Source organism: Alosa alosa, chromosome 7, assembly GCF_017589495.1.
Source record: "Alosa alosa isolate M-15738 ecotype Scorff River chromosome 7, AALO_Geno_1.1, whole genome shotgun sequence".
Taxonomy (NCBI): domain Eukaryota; kingdom Metazoa; phylum Chordata; class Actinopteri; order Clupeiformes; family Clupeidae; genus Alosa; species Alosa alosa.
Window position 1 is genome coordinate 3181380 of NC_063195.1, and position 16666 is coordinate 3198045.

Here is a 16666-nt window from a genome sequence, read left to right on the forward strand (position 1 = left end):
AAAGGAACACACCACCGTTTTTCCATACTGAAATATGTTCTTCCCTTATCTTAAACCAGTTGATACATACCTATCTCGTCTTTGTGCATGCACTCAATCGCTCTGGTGCGCGGCGTTATTTTGCTAGCATGTAGCATAGCTCAGAACAGTCTATGGTTTCATTAGGATCCCAAAAGGGGTGAAGTTAGAAGCGACCAAGTGCTTCCACGTTTTCCCTATTTAAATAAGGTTACGTGGGTAGTTACACGACCCAAGTATGGTTATACAAAATAAAACTTGGCGATTATCTAGGCAGATAAAAAGGATAACTACAATGTATTTCGGAATTGCACTTGGGAGCACTTCAAGGTCAGTGCAATAATGTCATCACTCCTGAAACATGAAGGCACCGTATACCTACAGAACAGACAAGATTCAAGTGAAGAAACTTTAATGTCAGAACTCAGACTCAGTATCAGTATGCAAAATGAGAAGAACAATAGGCAAATACGCAAAAACACACACACACAGGAACAAACAGGAACAAACAAACTTGCTCTCTCTCTCTCTCTCTCAACAACAGGCCTACATCTGAAGGCCAAGACAACAGAGATTCTCCTCCTGACAGACTGTCTCCTCCTGCAAGAGAGAGACAAAGCAATGAGCACATGATAGGTCGTTGTGTTCCGTTTCTGTTACCATGGCGGGGGATTATGAGGTCACAGTGAGCACATGACAGGTCTCTTCACCACCGTAACTATTGATTGACATGGAGAGATCATTCACCGGAAATGTGCCGTTTTTCTGAGAAGTTCAAAACAAAGATCACATCTCCCAAGTCCTGAACCATCTGGTTCATAAGGAAAATTACTAAATAATAGAAAAAACACAGAAGCCCTGATCCATCTGGTCCATGATGAAAATGACTAAATAATACAAAAAACACAAATACCCTAGTTTTCTTTCTAAGCTTTGGCTCGATCAACAGGCTTACCTTTATGCTTGTGCTAGCGCTAGTCAAATCTAGAGCGCTGGCTGGATCACTAGGGCTTACCTGTATGCTTGTGTTAGCGCTAGTCAAATCTAGAGCGCTGGCTGGATCACTAGGGCTTACCTGTATGCTTGTGTTAGCGCTAGTCAAATCTAGAGCGCTGTCTGGATCACTAGGGCTTACCTGTATGCTTGTGTTAGCGCTAGTCAAATCTAGAGCGCTGTCTGGATCACTAGGGCTTACCTTTATGCTTGTGTTAGCGCTAGTCAAATCTAGAGCGCTGTCTGGATCACTAGGGCTTACCTTTATGCTTGTGTTAGCGCTAGTCAAATCTAGAGCGCTATGGTGGGGCTCGTCTGCATCTCCCCCCTCCTCCAAGCCTGTCTAGGCTCACCCGCAGCCAGGCCTGAATGGCGGCCTCCACCTCGGCTTCTGTGGCGCTGGATAGGGTTTTGTTTTTAAGCACTGACACTAGGAGAGAAAACATACAACAAGACTAGGGTCAAAACACTGCCGCTAGGAGAGAAAACATACAACAAGACTAGGGTCAAAATACTAACACTAGGAGAGAAAACATACAAGACTAGGGTCAAAACACTGCCGCTAGGAGAGAAAACATACAAGACTAGGGTCAAAATACTAACACTAGGAGAGAAAACATACAAGACTAGGGTCAAAATACTAACACTAGGAGAGAAAACATACAACAAGACTAGGGTCAAAATCTAGTATTTGGTTGGACTCATTTCTGGTGTAGTCAGCGTTAAGATTTTACGATTTGTTTTTATTTTGTGAGTGGGAGAGAGAGTAAGGGTGGGATCCAGAAAGGACCACGGGGCGGGAATTGAACCCGGGTCGCCGGTGTACGGTGCAGGTGCCCCAGCCAGTTGCGCCACAGCTGGGGCCAGATTTTACGATTTTTAATCCTTGAATACAAAAAGCTAGCGCAAAAAAAAACAAAAAACAAAAACACCTTAAACCTGGGAGCCGTTCACACTGACAGGCTTGAGAATGCTGAAAGACTTACTCAGTAGAATTTCATGAATCGGCCGTGATTTGATGCCCGTCTTCTGGCCCCTCCCACACCAGTTTAACTGGGTGCCTAGTTTAGCGCCGATGACCTTCCTGCACACCCGCAACACTGTTTTTTTAACAGAGTCTCCTCCGGTTATGGACAACCTTGTGATCTGTAAAGAAACAGAGAATTTAAAGCCAGCATTACCAAAGTCCTTTTAGACAAGTCCAGGCACTCGGTGGCCATCTTGGTAACGTCTCTGGGCAGTTATTTCAGACTAACAAGGCTGGCTCTCATCTAAATTAATGGGGAGAGATCTGTAACTCCTAATATGAAGGTCATATGGATAGTAAATGAATGGGGAGAGATCTGTTAAAATTCTACAACGATCCTAGAGGTCTGCACTCAAGGACACCCGCGGGTCGCGACTCAAAAGAGTAATAATAATAATAATAATAATAATAATAATAATAATAATAATAATATTCCAAAAGAGTGCGGCGTGGGACATGTTTTGAAAGCTCTATGCGGGAGTGGGCGGGATTAGAGAGGTGTGTTTGAGAGTGCGGAAGAAACAGATGATTCACTGCGCTCCCAAAAATGTAAATATATGCGTTAAATAACATATAGAAATGATTAAAGTAGTGTATAGAATTAAAGTTGAGCTGGATATTGTCTTAAGGAGCTTGCACACTGCTCCAACAAACACCAACAGTTGGGTCAGAGTGGACCAGCCGTCTGTGCTTGTTGGATGGAGACACCATAGTGTGGACCAAAGATTCTAGAACAGAGCTATGTTCTAAAATCTTTGGTGTGGACTGGCAGTTGTGGGCTACAATGCAAAAAGTCAAAAGCTGGGCCAAATATCCAGTCAAGAAAATCTGGCTGTGTACAGGTGACTTATTGCTGCTATACTATTATATATATATATATATATATATATATATATATATAAATCAATAATAGTTTTCTCTGTATGGAAATACTGCTTTGTTCTACTACTGGCTCACAAACACTTTGTTCTCTTAACGTAGATTCATACACCAAAGCTATGGAAAAATGTCAGCGGCTGATGGACACTTCCAGCATTGAGGCGGAAGAAGATGCGAGCATCCACAAAAGGCAGTGCAGCGTCAAGTGATGGTAAGACCTCTTAAGTACAGACTACATTATTTACACAATTCAAATATTCTTTTTGCAATCAGAACAGATTGTATGGTCTTTCATTTCAGAGGAATCCGTTCCGCAAGCAAGAAAGCATTCCAGGATGGTGGGTGTGCCTGGAAGCCCTGTCTGTAAGTTAACATTTATACATGTATTTAAGAAACCAGTTGAGTCATATTTCCTACCATGGAACTACTGACATTCATGTTTAATAACCTGGTTCATATCATGTGACTGTGCTGATGTATTTGAGACTCCACATGTCCTACACACTCTTAAATCTCCTCCCCTCTGGCAGGCGCTACAGATCCCTGCACACACACTCTTAAATCTCCTCCCCTCTGGCAGGCGCTACAGATCCCTGCACACACACTCTTAAATCTCCTCCCCTCTGGCAGGCGCTACAGATCCCTGCACACACACTCTTAAATCTCCTCCCCTCTGGCAGGCGCTACAGATCCCTGCACACAAAAACAACCAGACACGAGAACCGCTCTTTTCCCACTGCCGTCACTCTCTTAAACTGCGGATAACTGGAGTCATCCCCACTTTAGCCCTTCACCTGCACACAGGGGCGTAGCAGTGTGTGTGTGTGTGTGTGTGTGTGTATGTATGCAGGGGTGTAGCCGAGTGTGTGTGTGTGTGTGTGTGTGTGTGTGTGTGTGTGTGTGTGTGTGTATGTATTCAGGGGCGTAGCCGAGTGTGTGTGTGTGTGTGTGTGTGTATGTATGCAGGGGCGTAGCCGAGTGTGTGTAGTGTGTGTGTGTGTGTATGTATGCAGGGGCGTAGCCGAGTGTGTGTATGTGTGTGTGTGTGTGTGTGTGTGTGTGTATGCAGGGGCGTAGCCGAGTGTGTGTGTGTGTATGTATGCAGGGGCGTAGCCAGGATTATTTTATAGGGGGGGCCAGCTGGGTCCAGACTTTTTATTGGGGTGGCACTTGGGAATCAAAACTACTATTTGAAAACTACTCAAAAAGTTTTGAAGATTAGGATACCCTGTTTTAATAATGGCAATAAATTGTGTAAAGCCAACACTGATACACAGGTCAGTTTGTTGTCCACTCCAAATTGTTTTCCATAAATAGGCCAATGCTATAAAAAAAGTACATTATGATAATGCACCTTACTTAATAAGTCTTATTCAAATGATGTTAAAGAACAATAATAAATACTACAAATATTGTATGCAGATATTTAATCTTATACTGATGGCCAAACTATATTTCTTTCTGATATCCACTCCAAGTACTTGGCTGTAAGTAACATGGCTCTGAATTAAGAAATTAACACTTAGAACCCTAGACTGTTTTATGGGCTTTTTCACTACCTTTAGTTAGAAGCATTTATCCTGGTCAATGTAAGTGCCATACACACATGCTATACATTGTTTTTTTCCCCCAGCAGAGTCTAGGCTACACAGATCTGCCACAATTGCATGTATTAATACTTCCATTGATTTAATTTAGATGTTTAAATAATATATTTTAACATGTATCTCACCACTGCAAACTGTCAGCTGGCACATGTGTGTGTAAGGCAAACTGTCCTGAATCTGGCAATATCATTGCCATGGTGGAGGGATTCTCTGGGGCTGAGCAAATGTGAAAAATATGTGGTGTGTGCCTTACGGAAATAAATGCCTTTTTTTTTTTATTTAGCCCTATGAGCCCTACTCTATTTTTGGCCATTCTCACTACCTTTAGTTATAAGCATTTATCCTGGTCATTGTAAGTGCCATTTACACATGCTATATTGTTTCAGAACAGTCTAGGCTACCCAGATCTGCCACCAATTCATATTAATACTTGCATTGATTTAATTTTGATGTTTTAAATAATAGGCTACAAAGACAAAAAGCGTATTATACCATTCTTATTTTGAAATGTATCTCTGTCAGCTGGACATGACGTTCATGTATGTGTAGGGCAGACTGTCCTGAATCTGGCAATATAAGAACCATGGTGGAGGGGGGCTTTGGGGCTGAGCAATTTACAGACATGTGGTGTGCGCCTTACAGAAATAAATGACATTTTTTTTTATTTAGTAATGAAAAATGCCCTTTCTGCGCTCCATATCTGTGACACGAACTGATCTGACCTGACTGAACCCGAGTTTGCATGTTCTGTGTGTACACTCATGATGATTCTAAAACAACTTTACTGCATTGTCGTGAACAAAGTGAAGGCAAAAAGGTGTTTCTTTGTCGAATAAATTGGGATGCAATGTGAGTCTCGAATTGGATGCCAAAAACGTGGGGTAAGTCGAGCTATATGAAGTTATTATTTTGATGTCATTTCGTCTGTTTTATAACCCAGAAGGATGTACTTGGTATCAAATGATAGCTCTGTATCTCCTCTTTCATCTGACGTGGCATATCCATCCGATCATGGTGTTTGTAGTACATGTTATTTTGCAGTCACGTTGTCTGTTTTTATAGCCCAGAAGCATCGATATACTTGGTACCAATATATAGCCATGTATCCCCTCTTTCTTCTGATATGCTTGCCATATCTATGCGATCACGGGTTCGCGAGTAATTCAAACGAGAGTAATGGGTGACCGCTGTCTCGCTATCCGGCAAAAGATTCTTTGGACGCCGCCATTGGCCGAATACCGGCGCCCATTGACTTACATTGAACACATGTAAACAAAACCTCAATTATGTGCTCAAACTAACGCCGCTGACTTACGACAACAACCATTCCACTTTGATACGAAACTACATTTTTGTACAACATTTATCCAGCAAAAAATACAGAATTTGGATCAAGTAATGTGGAGAAATGTCGATATTAAGAAAATTGCCGCTGCGTGACGCCGAGTTAATGGCATTTCCCCTTGTCCATGAATCACGTATAACAGGTCACGTCGGTGGCCGTTATCCCTCACATGTCAGAGTAATGACATTCAAAAACGTACCTTTATATTACATTACAATTTATAAAGGATCGAAATGTCAAAAGAATTAAGCAATATGTTAGCTGGATGACACGAATATTATAAGGAAAAACAAGATTTGTACCGTAATGTCCAGTGAAATTACATATGTTGTGGCGCTATTGCGCGGCACGGCCAGCAGATGACATCATTGCACTACAGCAACCAGGAACCAGCAATAAACCTAGACACTCGAGATTTTAGGGCCGTTGTCAGCCACAACGCACCATCTGAAAATCTGAATTGTGAAGTAGACCTACTCCATAGTCACGTGTGCCTGTTCATTCATTCCATGTCAATAGAACAAACCAAATTAGAATAGGCTAGTAATGCAATACTACATACAATACTGTGTGTGTGTATATATTAGAGCCCTGCACTTGAGCTTATGGTTTGCTAAGAGGAACCATAGACAGTAAAAGATAGGGAGTAACCCATTGCTTGAAATAGTGGAGAGCTGGGATGAGAACATTGTGTCAAATCTTCGCATTGTATCGCGGAGTGATTTATTATTAGCTGTGCAAAGTCTGAGTTGAAATGTCCAGGGATATTCCAACTCATGGAACGTCTCTCAGCCAATCAGAAACAAATAAATAGTTCCATAGAACCCAATTGTTGTATAAATATATATATACAGAGAGAGAGAGGGCAATACAGAAGAGTTTTTGCTGTATGTAAACACACTTGTCACGCTACATTTATATAAATGCACAAAAAGGCTGTCACCAGATATAATTTCACTGCATTTCTTACTTCCAGTAACTATATGCATGTGACAATAAACTTCCTTGTATCCTTGTAACAGCTGTGCTGCTACAACCATGTTACTCTTTGATACAGTGGAATAAGCCTATTAAGTGTACCAGTTAATTACTTACATGTACATATAAACCTGGTTATCTTAAGTGGTGTTAATCGGTACTACGACGCTGATTATGAAGTTGATTTGTTGAGCCGGGGTTAACCTGTGCGCGTTCACATAAAAGGGGCGGGTTGCAGTGCAAGTCACCACTTTCAATGATTACGAAGAAGAAACAGGTGTCTTCGAACACTACTGTAGGAGGAAAGGCACCAGCGTGTTTTACAGTTGCAGAGGAGTTGGCCATAGCAAATAATAGTGGAAGGCCGATTATGGAGGGGGTTGAGGGAGACATTCGGTCGGATTCTGGTGCTGTGGAAATGTGTAGCCTTTATGTGCAGGGTACAGTAATATGACATTCAATTCAACAAGTTTGTTAAAATGGTGATTTTATTTATTAGGCCTACTGTAGGCTATGTCCGATTTATTTTAGGCTATTCTTGCTCAGATGTTCAGCATACTGTAGGCCTATGTCCGATTTATTTTCGACATACAGTATTCTTGCATCACCGATTGAATACATGAATGTCCACGTATCGGCATTGCTATGAGACGCCTTCCTAGATCATCTGACAAAGATAACGAATTCCCTCGGCTGACAATCTATATCTTCATAGAGAATATCGTCCGGTAGGCTATATATATTTTCTGGCGGTCTCTAAAACCCCTCGCCCTGCGAACAGAGTCCCTCACGATTTAGCTCCAATGTTGTATGGATCATCCAGGTACGCCGACATGTCTCGGGAGAAATTGTTAGTGGAGGGGTGGTACTTATAAAGGGTGTGGTTAACGGAAACCTCGGGTTAACCAAGAACATAACCTGGTCGGAGCAGGTTTGAGATGCAGCGTAAATTGCCATGGCAGCATACCGGGTTAAAACCTATCCACATTTCGTAGTAACGGGTTAATCGGGAAGTTACGCCACACGTGATCAAGTTACTCTTGAAGTTACCCAGATAAGCCAGAAACCCCGCTTCGTAGTACAGGCCCCTGGTCTACTAATTCACATGTACTGTGTGGTGTAACCTGTTGTTACTGAGGTTAAGTAGTAGGCTAGTCTACTAAGTGTTTTTAACAGATGACTTGAATTGTCCCGCTGCTGTTGCTGCTGCACTAGGCCTACTCACGATTTGATCATAACCGTGGGCTACACTTCCTGACTGGGCCAATGGTCGTAGATAGAGTGCAGTAATTGGTTCAGTCCCTGCTTTGCAAAGTGTTGGCAAAGTGCCGTCAAAAACGGCAGCAATTTTTTTTTTTTTTACTTTTCACTGAACGGATTCCAATATGCATCTTCCAATGCCTACAGTATGCTGAACATCTGAGCAAGAATAACCTAAAATAAATCGGACATAGCCTACAGTAGGCCTAATCAATTAAAATCACCATTTTAACAAACTTGTTATTGAATTGAATTGAATTGAGTGTCATATATTGAATTGAATTGAATTGAATGTCATATTACTGTACCCTGCACATAAAGGCTACACATTTCCACAGCACCAGAATCCGACCCGAATGCCTCCCTCAACCCCCTCCATGTCGGGCTTCCACTGTGTTGCGATGGCCAACTCCTCTGCTGCTGTAAAACACTCTGGTGCCTTTCCTCCTACAGTAGTGTTCAAAGACACCTTTTTCTTGTTAGCTGTAAAACAGAGGCCAAGTGAAGGCTATAAGCTAGGCCTACATGTTTTCATAATTAAGAAATATTAAGGCAAGCTACTATATAAACCTACTATTCTGAATAATGTTTTGTGTTTCATTTTGACCTGCTGCCATGTGCGTTTGGCAATGGTGTTGCATCTGAAATGTTCACAGGATTAGGCATACACTAAATCAGTCAATGGGGGCTACTTAAATATTCAATTATCCTTATTACTGTAATCTATATGCCCACTTCTGAATTGGGTGGCATCTGTAGGCCTTTCTATGAACTCAAAATAGGCTATTTAATTATTTCAACTCATTTCAGACATTCCGCAAGCTACTAATCCTCCGTAACACATATTTGAAGAACATGTGGGAATAAAACTTTACTTTTAGGCATTTAGGCTACCCGATCTGCAATACGTTGCCAACAGCCTTGCTTTGTTCACTGCCGAAGTATTTGATTTTTGTCGTAGATTGGGTTTTAATTCCCCATAACATTGAAAGTGGTGACTTGCGCTGCAACCCGCCCCTTATGTGAACGCGCACAAACTCCAATTAGGTTAACCCCGGCTCAACAAATCAACTTCATAATCAGCGTCGTAGTAGGTATTAACACCACTTAAGATAACCAGGTTTTGTCAACCCCCGTTTAACAAAGTAGCCCTGGGTTACATCTGGGTAGGTTAAGCTCCCTTCGTAGTACAGGCCCCAGGTTACCGCCCACGCCCCACAAATGCCCGTGTGTGTGTGAAAGAATTATGTCGTTGCCTAGCTCCGCCTTTTGGTAAAACTCTGCTGCTGCTCCATTCCATCTTTCGGTTAGCGTAGGACTTTAAAGTAGCCTAGACTAGCCTAGCTAAAGAATCACAGGCTTTGTAAACAAAGGTAGGCTAACCTTCCCAACAGCAGAATCGATTTTTTTTCTGTAGGATAGGTGAAAACTTAGGCTACAATATATCTTCGCAGTAGTTCGATGGATCGGTGTGGTTTGTTGTGCTTTTCTTCTTCTACACTTCTACTCAAGCCATTGCCTTGAGACGGTTTAGCATGGAAGCCTATCGTCCTCTAGCGTACAGAATGAGAAATGCGTGAACCTTGCGCCCCATGTCATCCAAAATGTATCGGGATGGCCATCTCACCATGAAAAAACATAAGTGACAGTGCTAAGAGATCAAAGCTTTGGCATGCTTGGTAAACATTAGTCTAGTGGAAATAGTGCTGATATATAAAAAGTCGCCTATTTAGAGGCGCAGTCTGCATTTTAAGTTAATCCTCTCCATTTAGTGTGTGCACTTGTAAAACTAACAGTTAGGGCCTACCATTTATTTTAAGAGGAGAGGTGCAGTTAACTACAGAATCTTTGACCCAGCTGTTGTTAAAAAAATATATAGCAACTTCTCATCCTGCACGGTAGAGGGCGATAAACTTCTATGCTCAACTGAACCTTGTAAAGGCAGTCGAAGAAGAAAAGCCAAACAAACCCAACAGTCAGTTTACAGAGAGCAGCCTGGTTGATGTGAGCGGCTTATGCTTAGATATTTAGTAAGGAGAAGTTGTGTTAATCTATGTCTAAATATATATATATATATATTATTTAATCACTTAGGAGGTTGTAGTCTTTTTTTCCAAATCAGTATTTTAAAGTCATCCGTTAATCTCAATTGGAAGACGACATGCAGGGTTCGACTTCGCGCCGGCAGCCTTGGTCGGCGTCAAACCATACCGATTCCGGGAGGCTACGAAGAGTTGGCACGAAGGTGGGGGTCGTGCAGTTGTTTTGGGATATTGTTTGAAGGAAATACACCATCTAGTGGTTTCTGCGTAGTCACACTGCTAAAAAACATCAGTGAACACTACTAGCCAATATGTGTATGAGGCAGTAGAAGCTCTAGCTCCCCAGTACGTGTGCAAAGTCAGAGATTCTCTATTTTCCCCCCGTACTTTTACCACGCCAAGCTTTTTTGTTTTCTGCGAGTTGGTGTTGTGTCCTTTCAGATTTACCACGGTGTCACACTAGCCGACAAAATATTCTGTAGTCACCGTTTAGTCTTCGATTTTCGGGGGACAATGACTTCCTGTCTAGCCTGGTCATCACCAGACCGCTTGACAATTCTCAAGTAACAGGTTCGTCTGGGATCTCCCCAGGCTACACATCAACCATTTCACTTTGATAATACTCTATTCCAGATATAAAGACGTTTTGCACAGATTAAAACAAATTGAATTGGCTTTGAGAAATATAAAATAACTGATATAATTTAGACAATTACAATAGTGACCTTGCATGTCTGAGGTTTGGAGCGCTGGTATTGTGTTGTAATAGAGACCTATGTGTGTGTGTGTGTGTGTGTGTGTAGATTAATGAGGTTAGTCAGCATATGGACATGAGTCACAAGCAAGCCTGCATCGACCTGGAGAAAGCCACCCAAATAATCACACAAGCATTACAGGTAACTCTCACACACCATCACACATGCATTACAGTGGGGTATACTACGAAGCACGTTAGACAAATCTAGGCTATGAAGACATATCGAGGCTTCACACTCAGCCTTGACTCAGGGTGCGTTAAGTGATACTCGATAGCAGTTATGTGATTTTATTTGTCAAACTAGGCTTTCAGCTCAGATCTGTCGCGGCGTTCGGTGTTGGGATGGCGTTGGCCAATCGCGGAAGCGTGGAGACGCGACAAGACTGCCTATATTTAAAATATAGTGTAATTTACACTGCGGTCATTTTTAGTGGCTAACCTACAACATCAAATAAATCGATTGTCATCAGTTGTTGTATGGTATGCCGTCCATAGTAGGATATTTGCCGCACAACACTATTAAAAGCATAACGATATCCAAAATGTGTGTAGAGGCGAGCTCCACCTGTAAGATATGAATCCTACATGTGAGAGAACGTTTTCAAGACAATTGATTGGTCAGTGGGCGGTGGAATTAACGATTTGAGCTATAACTTAGCACATAACCTCTCCGACCAGGTTTAGTTACAAGTATAAGATACCATGGTAATATAGCGACACTAAAACAGATCCCTCGCGGTCACAGCATACCCTGGCTTTGAGGTAACATACCCTCGCTAACCCACTAATTGAGATTCAGTAGTATGCCCCACAGGTACAATAATAATATTGTCTTTTTTGTCTGTTCACGAGAGGCCACCTCATAACAGACACAAAAAGGTGTATATGATCGTATCAATGGTGTATCGACGGTGATTACAAACTGTGATCATGCCGGTGAGCTTTCTATGCATAAAACGCCATTCGCGAAGAATGTTGTTGTGTTTGTGTGTGTGTGTGTTTACCTGTTTGATGGGTTGTGCCTTCATCGGCGTAAAGGAAGTCGGAACCAGGGCTCTGCATGTTGATTAGTAGTCTGGAAGAGAAGGAGGCGGAGACTGGTAGAGCCTGATGACAGAGCAGGTGGAGTCAAACAAGCAGTTGAAGCTGAAGATCGATGAACTGCAGAAACACCTGGAGCAGAAACACTACTCACTGACACAGGCCAACCAGGTGTGTGTGTGTGTGTGTGTGTGTGTGTGTGTGTGTGTAGTGTGTAGTGTGAGTGTGTGTAGTGTGTGTGTGTGTGTGTAGAGTGTGTAGTGTGTGTGTGTGTGTGTGTGTGTGTGCATATGTGTGTGTGTGTGTGTGTAATTATGTGTAGTGTTATTGGCCAGTGTGTGTTATTGTGTTATTGGTGGTAGCCGAGGTAGTAGTATTATTATTGGTGTGTGTGGTGTTATTGTAATTATTATTGTGGTGGTATTGTGAATTATTATTGTGGTGTTATTGTTATTATTATTGTGTGAGGTGTGGCAATTTGTGTGTGTGTGTGTGTAGTGTGTGTGTGTGGTGTGTGTGTGGTGTGTGTGTATGTGTGTGTGACAAAACAAAGTCATAACTCGCTTTATTGCTGGCTTCAGTCAGGGGAAAAACAATTAAAATTGCAAAATAGGCTGTATGTGAAAAAAATCAGAGATTGTTTTTATAGGCCGTATCGCCCTACCAAGAGCTTATTAGACCTCTATGTGTGAGAGATAGAATGGAAGAGAGGGAGGGAGGAGTCATATTTTACTGAGTAGAGCTGGAAGAGGTCCAATTGACGGTCAGTATCATTTATTATTTGTTTTTTTGATTTATTCACATACTGTAAGCTGTGTAGGTGTGTGTGTGTGTAAGGTTTCGGGATACAGACTGTGGCTTTCCTGAAGAATGAGCTTAAGTTCACCATATCGTGCCAGTAGCAATAGGTATACATACACACACACACACACTCACAAACATACACACATGTACACACACGCTCAAACACACACGCACACATCACACACTCTCTCACACACACACACACACACATCAAAACAGAGACCTTTTTCGTTATTTTCAACCCCCCCCAACAGGACGGTTCAGGAAGTGAATAAGTGGCCACAAGATGGAGAGAGAGCTAGACTACAGAGATGTACACACACTATATATATATCATATACACACACACACACTATAATAATACACACCATACACACACACATCACACACACACACACACACACACACACACACACACACTACACACACACACACCACACACACTACACACTACACACACACACACACTACACACACACTACATACACACACACACACACACACACTACACACACACTACACACACACACACACACACACACTACACTACACACTACACACACACACACACACACACACACACACACACTACACACACACACTAATAATAATTAATATTATAATACACACACACACACATATTATTAATTAATAATAATTAATAATAATACACACTATAATATTAATAATTACACACACACACACTAATAATAATAATAATTAATATTAATTATTATTAATTAATAATATTAATTAATAATTATATTAATTTACACACACACACTACACACACACTGCACACACACTACACACTACACACTACACACACTCTACACACTACACACACACTACACACACACCACACACACACACATAATAATAATAATAATAATAATTACACACACACTACACACACCATACACACAACACACACACCACACACAACAATAATAATTACACACACACCAAATACTATATACATAATTTATACTCATAATAATAATTATTAATAATTAATATTAATATAATAATACGTTATTACTCATATAATTTACACACTATACACTTCTATACATATCTATAATAATAATTAATACTACATAATAATAAGTTAATATATACAATACTATACACACACACACTATAATAATAATACTAATGACATCTATATAATAAATAATTAATAATATTTATTAATTACACACACAATACTACACACACTACACACTCCACTTATTAATTAAACATTATTAATAATTTATTAATTAATAATAACACTATTACACTACACACACATTATTAATTATAATACACTATAATAATAATAATTATTAATAATTACACACACACACACACACACACTAATAATTTACACACACTAATACTACAAACTCTACACACACACCACACTACAATACACACTACACACACAATTTATCATCACACACAACACTACACACACACACTCACACACAATACCACACACACTAAACACTACACACAATACTCATATTATTATCTACATAATAATAATTACATAATAATATATTTATTATTATATTAAATACTACACACTACACACACACACTACACACAATATCATATATTATTAATTACACATCATATTAATTTACCATATTATTAATTAAACACTACACAATAATATTTATTAATTACACATAACACTACATAAACACGACACTCATACACACTATAATATTAATATCTAATAATTACATTAATACTACAAACTTACACACACTACACTACACACACACTATTAATAATAATAATTTACACCACACACAACACCACACACACACACCACACACACCACACACACACTAAACACTACACACAACACTAATAATAATTAATAACACACTAATAATAATAATAATTAATACTCATACACACACTACACACACACACCACACACACACACACCACTCACACACACACACTAATATTAATTACATACACTACACACACTAATAATAATAATTAATAATTTCTAATAATAATTAAGATATTAATAATTAATAATTAATAATTTATTAATAATTTCTACACACACTACACCTACACACACACACACCATATTAATAATTACACTATAATAATAATAATTTTATAATAATAATTAATAATAATAATTCAATAATAATTATAATAATAATTACAATAATAATAATTAAACACTATAATAATAACACACACCACACACACTACACTAATAATTTACACACACCACACACACACCACACACACCACACACCACACACACACCACACACACACACCACACATACACACCACACACACACACCAATAATAATTACAATAACAACACAATAATAATAACACAATACACCACACACACACACGTTATCACTAATAATAAAAACCACACACACCACACACACACAAACAAATATTAATTTTATACACACGCATAATAACACTACACACTACATAATAATAATTATTATTAATTTTTATATATTAATAATAATAATAATAATAATATAATTAATAATAAATATAATAATTACATACACACATATTATACACTACACACACACACTATATAATAATACACACACTAATAATATCTACATAATAATAATACACTAATTAATTACACATAATACACATAATATTAATAATAATTACACACGTATTACCATAATAATAACACTACACACACTAGCACACTAATTACACACACACTATAATAATAATTAATAATTTTTACACACTACACACACACAACACACACACTACACACACACACACACATTACACACTACACACACACACTAATAATAATAATAATAATTACAATAATAATAATTATTAACACACACACACACCACACACACACACACCACACACACACCACACACACACACCACACACACTAATAATTACACACACACTATATTAATAATTATAATAATAATACTGTAATAATTTACATAATAATAATAATAATATTAATTACACACTGTACACATAATTAATAATTACACACACTTATTAATAATATAATTAATAATAATACTCCCACACAACACACACTACACACACACACTACACACATTACACACTACACACACACTACACACACTACACACACACTAAACACTACACACACACGCACACTACACACAACACCACACACACTACACACACCACACACACACCACACCACACCACACACACCACACACACACCACACACACACTAACACACACTAATACCCTACACACAACACCACACACACACTGCTAACACAACACCACACCTCCATACTAATAATAATACTACACATCATATTAATAATGCGATACCTTCATAATACAATACTATACACACGCACACTACACACTTCACATATTATTACTCAACACTACACACATATTTATTAATTAATAACACTTACACATCATAATAATAATACGCATACACATTAATATAATACACACTACACACTAATAATAATTAATAATAATTATATAATAATTAATAATATTATCATATTAATTACATACACATTTATTACTAATAATAACACTACACACACACACTACATTAATAACACTAAGACACTAAACACTACACACAACACTACATACTACACACACTCATATAATAATAATAATTATATTAATTATACATAACACTACACACACACACTACTAATAACACACACTACACACACTACATACACACTACACACTCTACAAATAATTAATTTCTATTAATAATAATAATAATAATTATAATAATAATAATTTATAATTACACACATTAATTACAAACACTATATTAATAATAATTATTAATTATAATAATAACACTACACACATTACACACACACGCACACTAATATTACCATACACGCACACTA

At 38.9% G+C, this 16666-nt stretch overlaps 1 long non-coding RNA gene across 1 annotated transcript; it reads right to left on the reverse strand.

Annotated features, from left to right (window-relative positions):
* Positions 1-413: 413 nt before the first annotated feature.
* On the reverse strand, positions 414-10171 carry LOC125297456. The gene is made up of 4 exons (XR_007194046.1): positions 9491-10171; positions 1998-2157; positions 1274-1441; positions 414-618 (listed from the first exon to the last, which is right to left on the reverse strand). It is a non-coding gene; the product is annotated as an uncharacterized LOC125297456 (long non-coding RNA).
* Between the last annotated feature and the right edge of the window lie 6495 nt (positions 10172-16666).